General features: G+C 37.0%; 34 pseudogenes; all 34 read left to right on the top strand.

Annotated features, from left to right (window-relative positions):
- Window positions 1-142: 142 nt before the first annotated feature.
- Window positions 143-261, top strand: LOC124318331 (annotated as a pseudogene).
- Window positions 262-674: 413 nt separating this feature from the next.
- LOC124318330 lies at window positions 675-793 on the top strand (annotated as a pseudogene).
- Window positions 794-1,205: 412 nt separating this feature from the next.
- LOC124318328 lies at window positions 1,206-1,324 on the top strand (annotated as a pseudogene).
- A 413-nt stretch (window positions 1,325-1,737) lies between these two features.
- On the top strand, window positions 1,738-1,856 carry LOC124318327 (annotated as a pseudogene).
- A 412-nt stretch (window positions 1,857-2,268) lies between these two features.
- On the top strand, window positions 2,269-2,387 carry LOC124318325 (annotated as a pseudogene).
- Window positions 2,388-2,799: 412 nt separating this feature from the next.
- Window positions 2,800-2,918, top strand: LOC124318324 (annotated as a pseudogene).
- Window positions 2,919-3,331: 413 nt separating this feature from the next.
- On the top strand, window positions 3,332-3,450 carry LOC124318323 (annotated as a pseudogene).
- Window positions 3,451-3,862: 412 nt separating this feature from the next.
- On the top strand, window positions 3,863-3,981 carry LOC124318322 (annotated as a pseudogene).
- A 413-nt stretch (window positions 3,982-4,394) lies between these two features.
- On the top strand, window positions 4,395-4,513 carry LOC124318321 (annotated as a pseudogene).
- A 412-nt stretch (window positions 4,514-4,925) lies between these two features.
- On the top strand, window positions 4,926-5,044 carry LOC124318320 (annotated as a pseudogene).
- A 412-nt stretch (window positions 5,045-5,456) lies between these two features.
- On the top strand, window positions 5,457-5,575 carry LOC124318319 (annotated as a pseudogene).
- A 412-nt stretch (window positions 5,576-5,987) lies between these two features.
- Window positions 5,988-6,106, top strand: LOC124318317 (annotated as a pseudogene).
- A 413-nt stretch (window positions 6,107-6,519) lies between these two features.
- Window positions 6,520-6,638, top strand: LOC124318316 (annotated as a pseudogene).
- Window positions 6,639-7,050: 412 nt separating this feature from the next.
- LOC124318315 lies at window positions 7,051-7,169 on the top strand (annotated as a pseudogene).
- Window positions 7,170-7,582: 413 nt separating this feature from the next.
- On the top strand, window positions 7,583-7,701 carry LOC124318313 (annotated as a pseudogene).
- Window positions 7,702-8,113: 412 nt separating this feature from the next.
- Window positions 8,114-8,232, top strand: LOC124318311 (annotated as a pseudogene).
- A 413-nt stretch (window positions 8,233-8,645) lies between these two features.
- On the top strand, window positions 8,646-8,764 carry LOC124318215 (annotated as a pseudogene).
- A 413-nt stretch (window positions 8,765-9,177) lies between these two features.
- LOC124318246 lies at window positions 9,178-9,296 on the top strand (annotated as a pseudogene).
- Window positions 9,297-9,708: 412 nt separating this feature from the next.
- On the top strand, window positions 9,709-9,827 carry LOC124318310 (annotated as a pseudogene).
- Window positions 9,828-10,240: 413 nt separating this feature from the next.
- LOC124318118 lies at window positions 10,241-10,359 on the top strand (annotated as a pseudogene).
- A 412-nt stretch (window positions 10,360-10,771) lies between these two features.
- LOC124318309 lies at window positions 10,772-10,890 on the top strand (annotated as a pseudogene).
- Window positions 10,891-11,302: 412 nt separating this feature from the next.
- LOC124318308 lies at window positions 11,303-11,421 on the top strand (annotated as a pseudogene).
- A 412-nt stretch (window positions 11,422-11,833) lies between these two features.
- LOC124318307 lies at window positions 11,834-11,952 on the top strand (annotated as a pseudogene).
- Window positions 11,953-12,365: 413 nt separating this feature from the next.
- Window positions 12,366-12,484, top strand: LOC124318214 (annotated as a pseudogene).
- Window positions 12,485-12,896: 412 nt separating this feature from the next.
- LOC124318306 lies at window positions 12,897-13,015 on the top strand (annotated as a pseudogene).
- A 412-nt stretch (window positions 13,016-13,427) lies between these two features.
- On the top strand, window positions 13,428-13,546 carry LOC124318305 (annotated as a pseudogene).
- Window positions 13,547-13,958: 412 nt separating this feature from the next.
- LOC124318704 lies at window positions 13,959-14,077 on the top strand (annotated as a pseudogene).
- Window positions 14,078-14,489: 412 nt separating this feature from the next.
- On the top strand, window positions 14,490-14,608 carry LOC124318133 (annotated as a pseudogene).
- Window positions 14,609-15,020: 412 nt separating this feature from the next.
- On the top strand, window positions 15,021-15,139 carry LOC124318304 (annotated as a pseudogene).
- A 412-nt stretch (window positions 15,140-15,551) lies between these two features.
- On the top strand, window positions 15,552-15,670 carry LOC124318303 (annotated as a pseudogene).
- A 413-nt stretch (window positions 15,671-16,083) lies between these two features.
- LOC124318301 lies at window positions 16,084-16,202 on the top strand (annotated as a pseudogene).
- Window positions 16,203-16,614: 412 nt separating this feature from the next.
- LOC124318300 lies at window positions 16,615-16,733 on the top strand (annotated as a pseudogene).
- A 412-nt stretch (window positions 16,734-17,145) lies between these two features.
- Window positions 17,146-17,264, top strand: LOC124318299 (annotated as a pseudogene).
- A 413-nt stretch (window positions 17,265-17,677) lies between these two features.
- On the top strand, window positions 17,678-17,796 carry LOC124318213 (annotated as a pseudogene).
- Window positions 17,797-17,971: the final 175 nt, after the last annotated feature.

Raw genomic sequence — 17,971 nt, 5'->3', positions numbered from 1 at the left:
CATTGCGAGTTTTTCAAAGTTGATCGCGCTTTTTATTCGCGATGGTTACCAGTCCAAATTCAATGAACAAACATTTCTGTCACTTTGAAGTGATTTTCTATTCATCCATTGGGACTGGGAGGGTAAATTTTCATTTTTGAATGTCAACGGCCATATCACGTAGAACGCACCTGGTCTCGTCAGCTCCCAGAAGTTAAGTTACGTCGAGTCCCGTTAGTACTTGGAAGGGTGACCGCTTGGGAATACGGGATGTCGTTGGCGATGAATAGTTTGTTTTCAATAAAAAATTTCTTGAAATTTTTTTTCAATAACGATGGTTACCAGTCCAATTTCGTAGATGAAACATTTCAATGCCTTAGAGATAGGTTCAATGCATCTATAAGAATGATTCTGGATCAATTCCATTGAGATTTTGTCAAATTTTATCGCGTTTTTTAATCGCAATGGTTACCAGTCCAAATTCGTAGATCAAAAATTTCAATGACATAGGGATAGGTTCAATTCATCTATAGGAATGATTCTGGATGAATTTCATTGCGAGTTTTTCAAAGTTGATCGCGCTTTTTATTTGCGATGGTTACCAGTCCAAATTCAAAGAACAAACATTTCTGTCACTTTGAAGTGATTTTCTATTCATCCATTGGGACTGGGAGGGTAAATTTTCATTTTTGAATGTCAACGGCCATATCACGTAGAACGCACCTGGTCTCGTCAGCTCCCAGAAGTTAAGTTACGTCGAGTCCCGTTAGTACTTGGAAGGGTGACCGCTTGGGAATACGGGATGTCGTTGGCGATGAATAGTTTGTTTTCAATAAAAAATTTCTTGAAATTTTTTTCAATAACGATGGTTACCAGTCCAATTTCGTAGATGAAACATTTCAATGCCTTAGAGATAGGTTCAATGCATCTATAAGAATGATTCTGGATCAATTCCATTGAGATTTTGTCAAATTTTATCGCGTTTTTTAATCGCAATGGTTACCAGTCCAAATTCGTAGATCAAAAATTTCAATGACATAGGGATAGGTTCAATTCATCTATAGGAATGATTCTGGATGAATTTCATTGCGAGTTTTTCAAAGTTGATCGCGCTTTTTATTCGCGATGGTTACCAGTCCAAATTCAATGAACAAACATTTCTGTCACTTTGAAGTGATTTTCTATTCATCCATTGGGACTGGGAGGGTAAATTTTCATTTTTGAATGTCAACGGCCATATCACGTAGAACGCACCTGGTCTCGTCAGCTCCCAGAAGTTAAGTTACGTCGAGTCCCGTTAGTACTTGGAAGGGTGACCGCTTGGGAATACGGGATGTCGTTGGCGATGAATAGTTTGTTTTCAATAAAAAATTTCTTGAAATTTTTTTTCAATAACGATGGTTACCAGTCCAATTTCGTAGATGAAACATTTCAATGCCTTAGAGATAGGTTCAATGCATCTATAAGAATGATTCTGGATCAATTCCATTGAGATTTTGTCAAATTTTATCGCGTTTTTTAATCGCAATGGTTACCAGTCCAAATTCGTAGATCAAAAATTTCAATGACATAGGGATAGGTTCAATTCATCTATAGGAATGATTCTGGATGAATTTCATTGCGAGTTTTTCAAAGTTGATCGCGCTTTTTATTTGCGATGGTTACCAGTCCAAATTCAAAGAACAAACATTTCTGTCACTTTGAAGTGATTTTCTATTCATCCATTGGGACTGGGAGGGTAAATTTTCATTTTTGAATGTCAACGGCCATATCACGTAGAACGCACCTGGTCTCGTCAGCTCCCAGAAGTTAAGTTACGTCGAGTCCCGTTAGTACTTGGAAGGGTGACCGCTTGGGAATACGGGATGTCGTTGGCGATGAATAGTTTGTTTTCAATAAAAAATTTCTTGAAATTTTTTTCAATAACGATGGTTACCAGTCCAATTTCGTAGATGAAACATTTCAATGCCTTAGAGATAGGTTCAATGCATCTATAAGAATGATTCTGGATCAATTCCATTGAGATTTTGTCAAATTTTATCGCGTTTTTTAATCGCAATGGTTACCAGTCCAAATTCGTAGATCAAAAATTTCAATGACATAGGGATAGGTTCAATTCATCTATAGGAATGATTCTGGATGAATTTCATTGCGAGTTTTTCAAAGTTGATCGCGCTTTTTATTTGCGATGGTTACCAGTCCAAATTCAAAGAACAAACATTTCTGTCACTTTGAAGTGATTTTCTATTCATCCATTGGGACTGGGAGGGTAAATTTTCATTTTTGAATGTCAACGGCCATATCACGTAGAACGCACCTGGTCTCGTCAGCTCCCAGAAGTTAAGTTACGTCGAGTCCCGTTAGTACTTGGAAGGGTGACCGCTTGGGAATACGGGATGTCGTTGGCGATGAATAGTTTGTTTTCAATAAAAAATTTCTTGAAATTTTTTTCAATAACGATGGTTACCAGTCCAATTTCGTAGATGAAACATTTCAATGCCTTAGAGATAGGTTCAATGCATCTATAAGAATGATTCTGGATCAATTCCATTGAGATTTTGTCAAATTTTATCGCGTTTTTTAATCGCAATGGTTACCAGTCCAAATTCGTAGATCAAAAATTTCAATGACATAGGGATAGGTTCAATTCATCTATAGGAATGATTCTGGATGAATTTCATTGCGAGTTTTTCAAAGTTGATCGCGCTTTTTATTCGCGATGGTTACCAGTCCAAATTCAATGAACAAACATTTCTGTCACTTTGAAGTGATTTTCTATTCATCCATTGGGACTGGGAGGGTAAATTTTCATTTTTGAATGTCAACGGCCATATCACGTAGAACGCACCTGGTCTCGTCAGCTCCCAGAAGTTAAGTTACGTCGAGTCCCGTTAGTACTTGGAAGGGTGACCGCTTGGGAATACGGGATGTCGTTGGCGATGAATAGTTTGTTTTCAATAAAAAATTTCTTGAAATTTTTTTTCAATAACGATGGTTACCAGTCCAATTTCGTAGATGAAACATTTCAATGCCTTAGAGATAGGTTCAATGCATCTATAAGAATGATTCTGGATCAATTCCATTGAGATTTTGTCAAATTTTATCGCGTTTTTTAATCGCAATGGTTACCAGTCCAAATTCGTAGATCAAAAATTTCAATGACATAGGGATAGGTTCAATTCATCTATAGGAATGATTCTGGATGAATTTCATTGCGAGTTTTTCAAAGTTGATCGCGCTTTTTATTTGCGATGGTTACCAGTCCAAATTCAAAGAACAAACATTTCTGTCACTTTGAAGTGATTTTCTATTCATCCATTGGGACTGGGAGGGTAAATTTTCATTTTTGAATGTCAACGGCCATATCACGTAGAACGCACCTGGTCTCGTCAGCTCCCAGAAGTTAAGTTACGTCGAGTCCCGTTAGTACTTGGAAGGGTGACCGCTTGGGAATACGGGATGTCGTTGGCGATGAATAGTTTGTTTTCAATAAAAAATTTCTTGAAATTTTTTTCAATAACGATGGTTACCAGTCCAATTTCGTAGATGAAACATTTCAATGCCTTAGAGATAGGTTCAATGCATCTATAAGAATGATTCTGGATCAATTCCATTGAGATTTTGTCAAATTTTATCGCGTTTTTTAATCGCAATGGTTACCAGTCCAAATTCGTAGATCAAAAATTTCAATGACATAGGGATAGGTTCAATTCATCTATAGGAATGATTCTGGATGAATTTCATTGCGAGTTTTTCAAAGTTGATCGCGCTTTTTATTCGCGATGGTTACCAGTCCAAATTCAATGAACAAACATTTCTGTCACTTTGAAGTGATTTTCTATTCATCCATTGGGACTGGGAGGGTAAATTTTCATTTTTGAATGTCAACGGCCATATCACGTAGAACGCACCTGGTCTCGTCAGCTCCCAGAAGTTAAGTTACGTCGAGTCCCGTTAGTACTTGGAAGGGTGACCGCTTGGGAATACGGGATGTCGTTGGCGATGAATAGTTTGTTTTCAATAAAAAATTTCTTGAAATTTTTTTTCAATAACGATGGTTACCAGTCCAATTTCGTAGATGAAACATTTCAATGCCTTAGAGATAGGTTCAATGCATCTATAAGAATGATTCTGGATCAATTCCATTGAGATTTTGTCAAATTTTATCGCGTTTTTTAATCGCAATGGTTACCAGTCCAAATTCGTAGATCAAAAATTTCAATGACATAGGGATAGGTTCAATTCATCTATAGGAATGATTCTGGATGAATTTCATTGCGAGTTTTTCAAAGTTGATCGCGCTTTTTATTTGCGATGGTTACCAGTCCAAATTCAAAGAACAAACATTTCTGTCACTTTGAAGTGATTTTCTATTCATCCATTGGGACTGGGAGGGTAAATTTTCATTTTTGAATGTCAACGGCCATATCACGTAGAACGCACCTGGTCTCGTCAGCTCCCAGAAGTTAAGTTACGTCGAGTCCCGTTAGTACTTGGAAGGGTGACCGCTTGGGAATACGGGATGTCGTTGGCGATGAATAGTTTGTTTTCAATAAAAAATTTCTTGAAATTTTTTTCAATAACGATGGTTACCAGTCCAATTTCGTAGATGAAACATTTCAATGCCTTAGAGATAGGTTCAATGCATCTATAAGAATGATTCTGGATCAATTCCATTGAGATTTTGTCAAATTTTATCGCGTTTTTTAATCGCAATGGTTACCAGTCCAAATTCGTAGATCAAAAATTTCAATGACATAGGGATAGGTTCAATTCATCTATAGGAATGATTCTGGATGAATTTCATTGCGAGTTTTTCAAAGTTGATCGCGCTTTTTATTTGCGATGGTTACCAGTCCAAATTCAAAGAACAAACATTTCTGTCACTTTGAAGTGATTTTCTATTCATCCATTGGGACTGGGAGGGTAAATTTTCATTTTTGAATGTCAACGGCCATATCACGTAGAACGCACCTGGTCTCGTCAGCTCCCAGAAGTTAAGTTACGTCGAGTCCCGTTAGTACTTGGAAGGGTGACCGCTTGGGAATACGGGATGTCGTTGGCGATGAATAGTTTGTTTTCAATAAAAAATTTCTTGAAATTTTTTTCAATAACGATGGTTACCAGTCCAATTTCGTAGATGAAACATTTCAATGCCTTAGAGATAGGTTCAATGCATCTATAAGAATGATTCTGGATCAATTCCATTGAGATTTTGTCAAATTTTATCGCGTTTTTTAATCGCAATGGTTACCAGTCCAAATTCGTAGATCAAAAATTTCAATGACATAGGGATAGGTTCAATTCATCTATAGGAATGATTCTGGATGAATTTCATTGCGAGTTTTTCAAAGTTGATCGCGCTTTTTATTTGCGATGGTTACCAGTCCAAATTCAAAGAACAAACATTTCTGTCACTTTGAAGTGATTTTCTATTCATCCATTGGGACTGGGAGGGTAAATTTTCATTTTTGAATGTCAACGGCCATATCACGTAGAACGCACCTGGTCTCGTCAGCTCCCAGAAGTTAAGTTACGTCGAGTCCCGTTAGTACTTGGAAGGGTGACCGCTTGGGAATACGGGATGTCGTTGGCGATGAATAGTTTGTTTTCAATAAAAAATTTCTTGAAATTTTTTTCAATAACGATGGTTACCAGTCCAATTTCGTAGATGAAACATTTCAATGCCTTAGAGATAGGTTCAATGCATCTATAAGAATGATTCTGGATCAATTCCATTGAGATTTTGTCAAATTTTATCGCGTTTTTTAATCGCAATGGTTACCAGTCCAAATTCGTAGATCAAAAATTTCAATGACATAGGGATAGGTTCAATTCATCTATAGGAATGATTCTGGATGAATTTCATTGCGAGTTTTTCAAAGTTGATCGCGCTTTTTATTCGCGATGGTTACCAGTCCAAATTCAATGAACAAACATTTCTGTCACTTTGAAGTGATTTTCTATTCATCCATTGGGACTGGGAGGGTAAATTTTCATTTTTGAATGTCAACGGCCATATCACGTAGAACGCACCTGGTCTCGTCAGCTCCCAGAAGTTAAGTTACGTCGAGTCCCGTTAGTACTTGGAAGGGTGACCGCTTGGGAATACGGGATGTCGTTGGCGATGAATAGTTTGTTTTCAATAAAAAATTTCTTGAAATTTTTTTTCAATAACGATGGTTACCAGTCCAATTTCGTAGATGAAACATTTCAATGCCTTAGAGATAGGTTCAATGCATCTATAAGAATGATTCTGGATCAATTCCATTGAGATTTTGTCAAATTTTATCGCGTTTTTTAATCGCAATGGTTACCAGTCCAAATTCGTAGATCAAAAATTTCAATGACATAGGGATAGGTTCAATTCATCTATAGGAATGATTCTGGATGAATTTCATTGCGAGTTTTTCAAAGTTGATCGCGCTTTTTATTTGCGATGGTTACCAGTCCAAATTCAAAGAACAAACATTTCTGTCACTTTGAAGTGATTTTCTATTCATCCATTGGGACTGGGAGGGTAAATTTTCATTTTTGAATGTCAACGGCCATATCACGTAGAACGCACCTGGTCTCGTCAGCTCCCAGAAGTTAAGTTACGTCGAGTCCCGTTAGTACTTGGAAGGGTGACCGCTTGGGAATACGGGATGTCGTTGGCGATGAATAGTTTGTTTTCAATAAAAAATTTCTTGAAATTTTTTTCAATAACGATGGTTACCAGTCCAATTTCGTAGATGAAACATTTCAATGCCTTAGAGATAGGTTCAATGCATCTATAAGAATGATTCTGGATCAATTCCATTGAGATTTTGTCAAATTTTATCGCGTTTTTTAATCGCAATGGTTACCAGTCCAAATTCGTAGATCAAAAATTTCAATGACATAGGGATAGGTTCAATTCATCTATAGGAATGATTCTGGATGAATTTCATTGCGAGTTTTTCAAAGTTGATCGCGCTTTTTATTCGCGATGGTTACCAGTCCAAATTCAATGAACAAACATTTCTGTCACTTTGAAGTGATTTTCTATTCATCCATTGGGACTGGGAGGGTAAATTTTCATTTTTGAATGTCAACGGCCATATCACGTAGAACGCACCTGGTCTCGTCAGCTCCCAGAAGTTAAGTTACGTCGAGTCCCGTTAGTACTTGGAAGGGTGACCGCTTGGGAATACGGGATGTCGTTGGCGATGAATAGTTTGTTTTCAATAAAAAATTTCTTGAAATTTTTTTTCAATAACGATGGTTACCAGTCCAATTTCGTAGATGAAACATTTCAATGCCTTAGAGATAGGTTCAATGCATCTATAAGAATGATTCTGGATCAATTCCATTGAGATTTTGTCAAATTTTATCGCGTTTTTTAATCGCAATGGTTACCAGTCCAAATTCGTAGATCAAAAATTTCAATGACATAGGGATAGGTTCAATTCATCTATAGGAATGATTCTGGATGAATTTCATTGCGAGTTTTTCAAAGTTGATCGCGCTTTTTATTTGCGATGGTTACCAGTCCAAATTCAAAGAACAAACATTTCTGTCACTTTGAAGTGATTTTCTATTCATCCATTGGGACTGGGAGGGTAAATTTTCATTTTTGAATGTCAACGGCCATATCACGTAGAACGCACCTGGTCTCGTCAGCTCCCAGAAGTTAAGTTACGTCGAGTCCCGTTAGTACTTGGAAGGGTGACCGCTTGGGAATACGGGATGTCGTTGGCGATGAATAGTTTGTTTTCAATAAAAAATTTCTTGAAATTTTTTTCAATAACGATGGTTACCAGTCCAATTTCGTAGATGAAACATTTCAATGCCTTAGAGATAGGTTCAATGCATCTATAAGAATGATTCTGGATCAATTCCATTGAGATTTTGTCAAATTTTATCGCGTTTTTTAATCGCAATGGTTACCAGTCCAAATTCGTAGATCAAAAATTTCAATGACATAGGGATAGGTTCAATTCATCTATAGGAATGATTCTGGATGAATTTCATTGCGAGTTTTTCAAAGTTGATCGCGCTTTTTATTCGCGATGGTTACCAGTCCAAATTCAAAGAACAAACATTTCTGTCACTTTGAAGTGATTTTCTATTCATCCATTGGGACTGGGAGGGTAAATTTTCATTTTTGAATGTCAACGGCCATATCACGTAGAACGCACCTGGTCTCGTCAGCTCCCAGAAGTTAAGTTACGTCGAGTCCCGTTAGTACTTGGAAGGGTGACCGCTTGGGAATACGGGATGTCGTTGGCGGTGAATAGTTTGTTTTCAATAAAAAATTTCTTGAAATTTTTTTTCAATAACGATGGTTACCAGTCCAATTTCGTAGATGAAACATTTCAATGCCTTAGAGATAGGTTCAATTCATCTATAAGAATGATTCTGGATCAATTCCATTGAGAGTTTGTCAAATTTTATCGCGTTTTTTAATCGTGATGGTTACCAGTCCAAATTCGTAGATCAAAAATGTCAATGACATAGGGATAGGTTCAATTCATCTATAGGAATGATTCTGGATGAATTTCATTGCGAGTTTTTCAAAGTTGATCGCGCTTTTTATTTGCGATGGTTACCAGTCCAAATTCAAAGAACAAACATTTCTGTCACTTTGAAGTGATTTTCTATTCATCCATTGGGACTGGGAGGGTAAATTTTCATTTTTGAATGTCAACGGCCATATCACGTAGAACGCACCTGGTCTCGTCAGCTCCCAGAAGTTAAGTTACGTCGAGTCCCGTTAGTACTTGGAAGGGTGAGCGCTTGAGAATACGGGATGTCGTTGGCGATGGATAGTTTGTTTTCAATAACAAATTTCTTGACATTTTTTTTCAATCACGATGGTTACCAGTCCAATTTCGTAGATGAAACATTTCAATGCCTTAGAGATAGGTTCAATTCATCTATAAGAATGATTCTGGATCAATTCCATTGAGAGTTTGTCAAATTTTATCGCGTTTTTTAATCGTGATGGTTACCAGTCCAAATTCGTAGATCAAAAATTTCAATGACATAGGGATAGGTTCAATTCATCTATAGGAATGATTCTGGATGAATTTCATTGCGAGTTTTTCAAAGTTCATCGCGCTTTTTATTCGCGATGGTTACCAGTCAAAATTCAATGAACAAACATTTCTGTCACTTTGAAGTGATTTTCTATTCATCCATTGGGACTGGGAGGGTAAATTTTCATTTTTGAATGTCAATGGCCATATCACGTAGAACGCACCTGGTCTCGTCAGCTCCCAGAAGTTAAGTTACGTCGAGTTCCGTTAGTACTTGGAATGGTGACCGCTTGGGAATACGGGATGTCGTTGGCGATGGATAGTTTGTTTTCAATAAAAAATTTCTTGACATTTTTTTTCAATAACGATGGTTACCAGTCCAATTTCGTAGATGAAACATTTCAATGCCTTAGAGATAGGTTCAATTCATCTATAAGAATGATTCTGGATCAATTCCATTGAGAGTTTGTCAAATTTTATCGCGTTATTAATCGTGATGGTTACCAGTCCAAATTCGTAGATCAAAAATTTCAATGACATAGGGATAGGTTCAATTCATCTATAGGAATGATTCTGGATGAATTTCATTGCGAGTTTTTCAAAGTTGATCGCGCTTTTTATTCGCGATGGTTACCAGTCCAAATTCAATGAACAAACATTTCTGTCACTTTGAAGTGATTTTCTATTCATCCATTGGGACTGGGAGGGTAAATTTTCATTTTTGAATGTCAACGGCCATATCACGTAGAACGCACCTGGTCTCGTCAGCTCCCAGAAGTTAAGTTACGTCGAGTCCCGTTAGTACTTGGAAGGGTGACCGCTTGGGAATACGGGATGTCGTTGGCGATGAATAGTTTGTTTTCAATAAAAAATTTCTTGAAATTTTTTTTCAATCACGATGGTTACCAGTCCAATTTCGTAGATGAAACATTTCAATGCCTTAGAGATAGGTTCAATTCATCTATAAGAATGATTCTGGATCAATTCCATTGAGAGTTTGTCAAATTTTATCGCGTTTTTTAATCGTGATGGTTACCAGTCCAAATTCGTAGATCAAAAATGTCAATGACATAGGGATAGGTTCAATTCATCTATAGGAATGATTCTGGATGAATTTCATTGCGAGTTTTTCAAAGTTGATCGCGCTTTTTATTTGCGATGGTTACCAGTCCAAATTCAAAGAACAAACATTTCTGTCACTTTGAAGTGATTTTCTATTCATCCATTGGGACTGGGAGGGTAAATTTTCATTTTTGAATGTCAACGGCCATATCACGTAGAACGCACCTGGTCTCGTCAGCTCCCAGAAGTTAAGTTACGTCGAGTTCCGTTAGTACTTGGAAGGGTGACCGCTTGAGAATACGGGATGTCGTTGGCGATGGATAGTTTATTTTCAATAACAAATTTCTTGACATTTTTTTTCAATCACGATGGTTACCAGTCCAATTTCGTAGATGAAACATTTCAATGCCTTAGAGATAGGTTCAATTCATCTATAAGAATGATTCTGGATCAATTCCATTGAGAGTTTGTCAAATTTTATCGCGTTATTAATCGTGATGGTTACCAGTCCAAATTCGTAGATCAAAAATTTCAATGACATAGGGATAGGTTCAATTCATCTATAGGAATGATTCTGGATGAATTTCATTGCGAGTTTTTCAAAGTTGATCGCGCTTTTTATTCGCGATGGTTACCAGTCCAAATTCAATGAACAAACATTTCTGTCACTTTGAAGTGATTTTCTATTCATCCATTGGGACTGGGAGGGTAAATTTTCATTTTTGAATGTCAACGGCCATATCACGTAGAACGCACCTGGTCTCGTCAGCTCCCAGAAGTTAAGTTACGTCGAGTCCCGTTAGTACTTGGAAGGGTGACCGCTTGGGAATACGGGATGTCGTTGGCGATGAATAGTTTGTTTTCAATAAAAAATTTCTTGAAATTTTTTTCAATAACGATGGTTACCAGTCCAATTTCGTAGATGAAACATTTCAATGCCTTAGAGATAGGTTCAATGCATCTATAAGAATGATTCTGGATCAATTCCATTGAGATTTTGTCAAATTTTATCGCGTTTTTTAATCGCAATGGTTACCAGTCCAAATTCGTAGATCAAAAATTTCAATGACATAGGGATAGGTTCAATTCATCTATAGGAATGATTCTGGATGAATTTCATTGCGAGTTTTTCAAAGTTGATCGCGCTTTTTATTTGCGATGGTTACCAGTCCAAATTCAAAGAACAAACATTTCTGTCACTTTGAAGTGATTTTCTATTCATCCATTGGGACTGGGAGGGTAAATTTTCATTTTTGAATGTCAACGGCCATATCACGTAGAACGCACCTGGTCTCGTCAGCTCCCAGAAGTTAAGTTACGTCGAGTCCCGTTAGTACTTGGAAGGGTGACCGCTTGGGAATACGGGATGTCGTTGGCGATGAATAGTTTGTTTTCAATAAAAAATTTCTTGAAATTTTTTTCAATAACGATGGTTACCAGTCCAATTTCGTAGATGAAACATTTCAATGCCTTAGAGATAGGTTCAATGCATCTATAAGAATGATTCTGGATCAATTCCATTGAGATTTTGTCAAATTTTATCGCGTTTTTTAATCGCAATGGTTACCAGTCCAAATTCGTAGATCAAAAATTTCAATGACATAGGGATAGGTTCAATTCATCTATAGGAATGATTCTGGATGAATTTCATTGCGAGTTTTTCAAAGTTGATCGCGCTTTTTATTTGCGATGGTTACCAGTCCAAATTCAAAGAACAAACATTTCTGTCACTTTGAAGTGATTTTCTATTCATCCATTGGGACTGGGAGGGTAAATTTTCATTTTTGAATGTCAACGGCCATATCACGTAGAACGCACCTGGTCTCGTCAGCTCCCAGAAGTTAAGTTACGTCGAGTCCCGTTAGTACTTGGAAGGGTGACCGCTTGGGAATACGGGATGTCGTTGGCGATGAATAGCTTGTTTTCAATAAAAAATTTCTTGAAATTTTTTTTCAATAACGATGGTTACTAGTCCAATTTCGTAGATGAAACATTTCAATGCCTTAGAGATAGGTTCAATTCATCTATAAGAATGATTCTGGATCAATTCCATTGAGATTTTGTCAAATTTTATCGCGTTTTTTAATCGCAATGGTTACCAGTCCAAATTCGTAGATCAAAAATTTCAATGACATAGGGATAGGTTCAATTCATCTATAGGAATGATTCTGGATGAATTTCATTGCGAGTTTTTCAAAGTTGATCGCGCTTTTTATTTGCGATGGTTACCAGTCCAAATTCAATGAACAAACATTTCTGTCACTTTGAAGTGATTTTCTATTCATCCATTGGGACTGGGAGGGTCAATTTTCATTTTTGAATGTCAACGGCCATATCACGTAGAACGCACCTGGTCTCGTCAGCTCCCAGAAGTTAAGTTACGTCGAGTCCCGTTAGTACTTGGAAGGGTGAGCGCTTGAGAATACGGGATGTCGTTGGCGATGGATAGTTTGTTTTCAATAACAAATTTCTTGACATTTTTTTTCAATCACGATGGTTGCCAGTCCAATTTCGTAGATGAAACATTTCAATGCCTTAGAGATAGGTTCAATTCATCTATAAGAATGATTCTGGATCAATTCCATTGAGAGTTTGTCAAATTTTATCGCGTTATTAATCGTGATGGTTACCAGTCCAAATTCGTAGATCAAAAATTTCAATGACATAGGGATAGGTTCAATTCATCTATAGGAATGATTCTGGATGAATTTCATTGCGAGTTTTTCAAAGTTGATCGCGCTTTTTATTCGCGATGGTTACCAGTCCAAATTCAATGAACAAACATTTCTGTCACTTTGAAGTGATTTTCTATTCATCCATTGGGACTGGGAGGGTAAATTTTCATTTTTGAATGTCAACGGCCATATCACGTAGAACGCACCTGGTCTCGTCAGCTCCCAGAAGTTAAGTTACGTCGAGTCCCGTTAGTACTTGGAAGGGTGACCGCTTGGGAATACGGGATGTCGTTGGCGATGAATAGTTTGTTTTCAATAAAAAATTTCTTGAAATTTTTTTCAATAACGATGGTTACCAGTCCAATTTCGTAGATGAAACATTTCAATGCCTTAGAGATAGGTTCAATGCATCTATAAGAATGATTCTGGATCAATTCCATTGAGATTTTGTCAAATTTTATCGCGTTTTTTAATCGCAATGGTTACCAGTCCAAATTCGTAGATCAAAAATTTCAATGACATAGGGATAGGTTCAATTCATCTATAGGAATGATTCTGGATGAATTTCATTGCGAGTTTTTCAAAGTTGATCGCGCTTTTTATTTGCGATGGTTACCAGTCCAAATTCAAAGAACAAACATTTCTGTCACTTTGAAGTGATTTTCTATTCATCCATTGGGACTGGGAGGGTAAATTTTCATTTTTGAATGTCAACGGCCATATCACGTAGAACGCACCTGGTCTCGTCAGCTCCCAGAAGTTAAGTTACGTCGAGTCCCGTTAGTACTTGGAAGGGTGACCGCTTGGGAATACGGGATGTCGTTGGCGATGAATAGTTTGTTTTCAATAAAAAATTTCTTGAAATTTTTTTCAATAACGATGGTTACCAGTCCAATTTCGTAGATGAAACATTTCAATGCCTTAGAGATAGGTTCAATGCATCTATAAGAATGATTCTGGATCAATTCCATTGAGATTTTGTCAAATTTTATCGCGTTTTTTAATCGCAATGGTTACCAGTCCAAATTCGTAGATCAAAAATTTCAATGACATAGGGATAGGTTCAATTCATCTATAGGAATGATTCTGGATGAATTTCATTGCGAGTTTTTCAAAGTTGATCGCGCTTTTTATTTGCGATGGTTACCAGTCCAAATTCAAAGAACAAACATTTCTGTCACTTTGAAGTGATTTTCTATTCATCCATTGGGACTGGGAGGGTAAATTTTCATTTTTGAATGTCAACGGCCATATCACGTAGAACGCACCTGGTCTCGTCAGCTCCCAGAAGTTAAGTTACGTCGAGTCCCGTTAGTACTTGGAAGGGTGACCGCTTGAGAATACGGGATGTCGTTGGCGATGGATAGTTTATTTTCAATAACAAATTTCTTGACATTTTTTTTCAATCACGATGGTTACCAGTCCAATTTCGTAGATGAAACATTTCAATGCCTTAGAGATAGGTTCAATTCATCTATAAGAATGATTCTGGATCAATTCCATTGAGAGTTTGTCAAATTTTATCGCGTTATTAATCGTGATGGTTACCAGTCCAAATTCGTAGATCAAAAATTTCAATGACATAGGGATAGGTTCAATTCATCTATAGGAATGATTCTGGATGAATTTCATTGCGAGTTTTTCAAAGTTGATCGCGCTTTTTATTCGCGATGGTTACCAGTCCAAATTCAATGAACAAACATTTCTGTCACTTTGAAGTGATTTTCTATTCATCCATTGGGACTGGGAGGGTAAATTTTCATTTTTGAATGTCAACGGCCATATCACGTAGAACGCACCTGGTCTCGTCAGCTCCCAGAAGTTAAGTTACGTCGAGTCCAGTTAGTACTTGGAAGGGTGACCGCTTGGGAATACGGGATGTCGTTGGCGATGAATAGTTTGTTTTCAATAAAAAATTTCTTGAAATTTTTTTCAATAACGATGGTTACCAGTCCAATTTCGTAGATGAAACATTTCAATGCCTTAGAGATAGGTTCAATGCATCTATAAGAATGATTCTGGATCAATTCCATTGAGATTTTGTCAAATTTTATCGCGTTTTTTAATCGCAATGGTTACCAGTCCAAATTCGTAGATCAAAAATTTCAATGACATAGGGATAGGTTCAATTCATCTATAGGAATGATTCTGGATGAATTTCATTGCGAGTTTTTCAAAGTTGATCGCGCTTTTTATTTGCGATGGTTACCAGTCCAAATTCAAAGAACAAACATTTCTGTCACTTTGAAGTGATTTTCTATTCATCCATTGGGACTGGGAGGGTAAATTTTCATTTTTGAATGTCAACGGCCATATCACGTAGAACGCACCTGGTCTCGTCAGCTCCCAGAAGTTAAGTTACGTCGAGTCCCGTTAGTACTTGGAAGGGTGACCGCTTGGGAATACGGGATGTCGTTGGCGATGAATAGTTTGTTTTCAATAAAAAATTTCTTGAAATTTTTTTCAATAACGATGGTTACCAGTCCAATTTCGTAGATGAAACATTTCAATGCCTTAGAGATAGGTTCAATGCATCTATAAGAATGATTCTGGATCAATTCCATTGAGATTTTGTCAAATTTTATCGCGTTTTTTAATCGCAATGGTTACCAGTCCAAATTCGTAGATCAAAAATTTCAATGACATAGGGATAGGTTCAATTCATCTATAGGAATGATTCTGGATGAATTTCATTGCGAGTTTTTCAAAGTTGATCGCGCTTTTTATTTGCGATGGTTACCAGTCCAAATTCAAAGAACAAACATTTCTGTCACTTTGAAGTGATTTTCTATTCATCCATTGGGACTGGGAGGGTAAATTTTCATTTTTGAATGTCAACGGCCATATCACGTAGAACGCACCTGGTCTCGTCAGCTCCCAGAAGTTAAGTTACGTCGAGTCCCGTTAGTACTTGGAAGGGTGACCGCTTGGGAATACGGGATGTCGTTGGCGATGAATAGTTTGTTTTCAATAAAAAATTTCTTGAAATTTTTTTTCAATAACGATGGTTACCAGTCCAATTTCGTAGATGAAACATTTCAATGCCTTAGAGATAGGTTCAATTCATCTATAAGAATGATTCTGGATCAATTCCATTGAGAGTTTGTCAAATTTTATCGCGTTTTTTAATCGTGATGGTTACCAGTCCAAATTCGTAGATCAAAAATGTCAATGACATAGGGATAGGTTCAATTCATCTATAGGAATGATTCTGGATGAATTTCATTGCGAGTTTTTCAAAGTTGATCGCGCTTTTTATTTGCGATGGTTACCAGTCCAAATTCAAAGAACAAACATTTCTGTCACTTTGAAGTGATTTTCTATTCATCCATTGGGACTGGGAGGGTAAATTTTCATTTTTGAATGTCAACGGCCATATCACGTAGAACGCACCTGGTCTCGTCAGCTCCCAGAAGTTAAGTTACGTCGAGTCCCGTTAGTACTTGGAAGGGTGACCGCTTGGGAATACGGGATGTCGTTGGCGATGAATAGTTTGTTTTCAATAAAAAATTTCTTGAAATTTTTTTCAATAACGATGGTTACCAGTCCAATTTCGTAGATGAAACATTTCAATGCCTTAGAGATAGGTTCAATGCATCTATAAGAATGATTCTGGATCAATTCCATTGAGATTTTGTCAAATTTTATCGCGTTTTTTAATCGCAATGGTTACCAGTCCAAATTCGTAGATCAAAAATTTCAATGACATAGGGATAGGTTCAATTCATCTATAGGAATGATTCTGGATGAATTTCATTGCGAGTTTTTCAAAGTTGATCGCGCTTTTTATTTGCGATGGTTACCAGTCCAAATTCAAAGAACAAACATTTCTGTCACTTTGAAGTGATTTTCTATTCATCCATTGGGACTGGGAGGGTAAATTTTCATTTTTGAATGTCAACGGCCATATCACGTAGAACGCACCTGGTCTCGTCAGCTCCCAGAAGTTAAGTTACGTCGAGTCCCGTTAGTACTTGGAAGGGTGACCGCTTGGGAATACGGGATGTCGTTGGCGATGAATAGTTTGTTTTCAATAAAAAATTTCTTGAAATTTTTTTCAATAACGATGGTTACCAGTCCAATTTCGTAGATGAAACATTTCAATGCCTTAGAGATAGGTTCAATGCATCTATAAGAATGATTCTGGATCAATTCCATTGAGATTTTGTCAAATTTTATCGCGTTTTTTAATCGCAATGGTTACCAGTCCAAATTCGTAGATCAAAAATTTCAATGACATAGGGATAGGTTCAATTCATCTATAGGAATGATTCTGGATGAATTTCATTGCGAGTTTTTCAAAGTTGATCGCGCTTTTTATTTGCGATGGTTACCAGTCCAAATTCAAAGAACAAACATTTCTGTCACTTTGAAGTGATTTTCTATTCATCCATTGGGACTGGGAGGGTAAATTTTCATTTTTGAATGTCAACGGCCATATCACGTAGAACGCACCTGGTCTCGTCAGCTCCCAGAAGTTAAGTTACGTCGAGTCCCGTTAGTACTTGGAAGGGTGACCGCTTGGGAATACGGGATGTCGTTGGCGATGAATAGCTTGTTTTCAATAAAAAATTTCTTGAAATTTTTTTTCAATAACGATGGTTACTAGTCCAATTTCGTAGATGAAACATTTCAATGCCTTAGAGATAGGTTCAATTCATCTATAAGAATGATTCTGGATCAATTCCATTGAGATTTTGTCAAATTTTATCGCGTTTTTTAATCGCAATGGTTACCAGTCCAAATTCGTAGATCAAAAATTTCAATGACATAGGGATAGGTTCAATTCATCTATAGGAATGATTCTGGATGAATTTCATTGCGAGTTTTTCAAAGTTGATCGCGCTTTTTATTTGCGATGGTTACCAGTCCAAATTCAATGAACAAACATTTCTGTCACTTTGAAGTGATTTTCTATTCATCCATTGGGACTGGGAGGGTCAATTTTCATTTTTGAATGTCAACGGCCATATCACGTAGAACGCACCTGGTCTCGTCAGCTCCCAGAAGTTAAGTTACGTCGAGTCCCGTTAGTACTTGGAAGGGTGAGCGCTTGAGAATACGGGATGTCGTTGGCGATGGATAGTTTGTTTTCAATAACAAATTTCTTGACATTTTTTTTCAATCACGAAGGTTACCAGTCCAATTTCGTAGATGAAACATTTCAATGCCTTAGAGATAGGTTCAATTCATCTATAAGAATGATTCTGGATCAATTTCATTGAGAGTTTGTCAAATTTTATCGCGTTATTA

This window comes from Daphnia pulicaria, unplaced genomic scaffold (assembly GCF_021234035.1).
Source record: "Daphnia pulicaria isolate SC F1-1A unplaced genomic scaffold, SC_F0-13Bv2 h1tg000068l, whole genome shotgun sequence".
In the NCBI taxonomy this organism is placed as follows: Eukaryota; Metazoa; Arthropoda; class Branchiopoda; order Diplostraca; family Daphniidae; genus Daphnia; species Daphnia pulicaria.
Note: the sequence above shows the minus strand (reverse complement) of the source record. Positions and strands in the feature narration are given on the sequence as shown.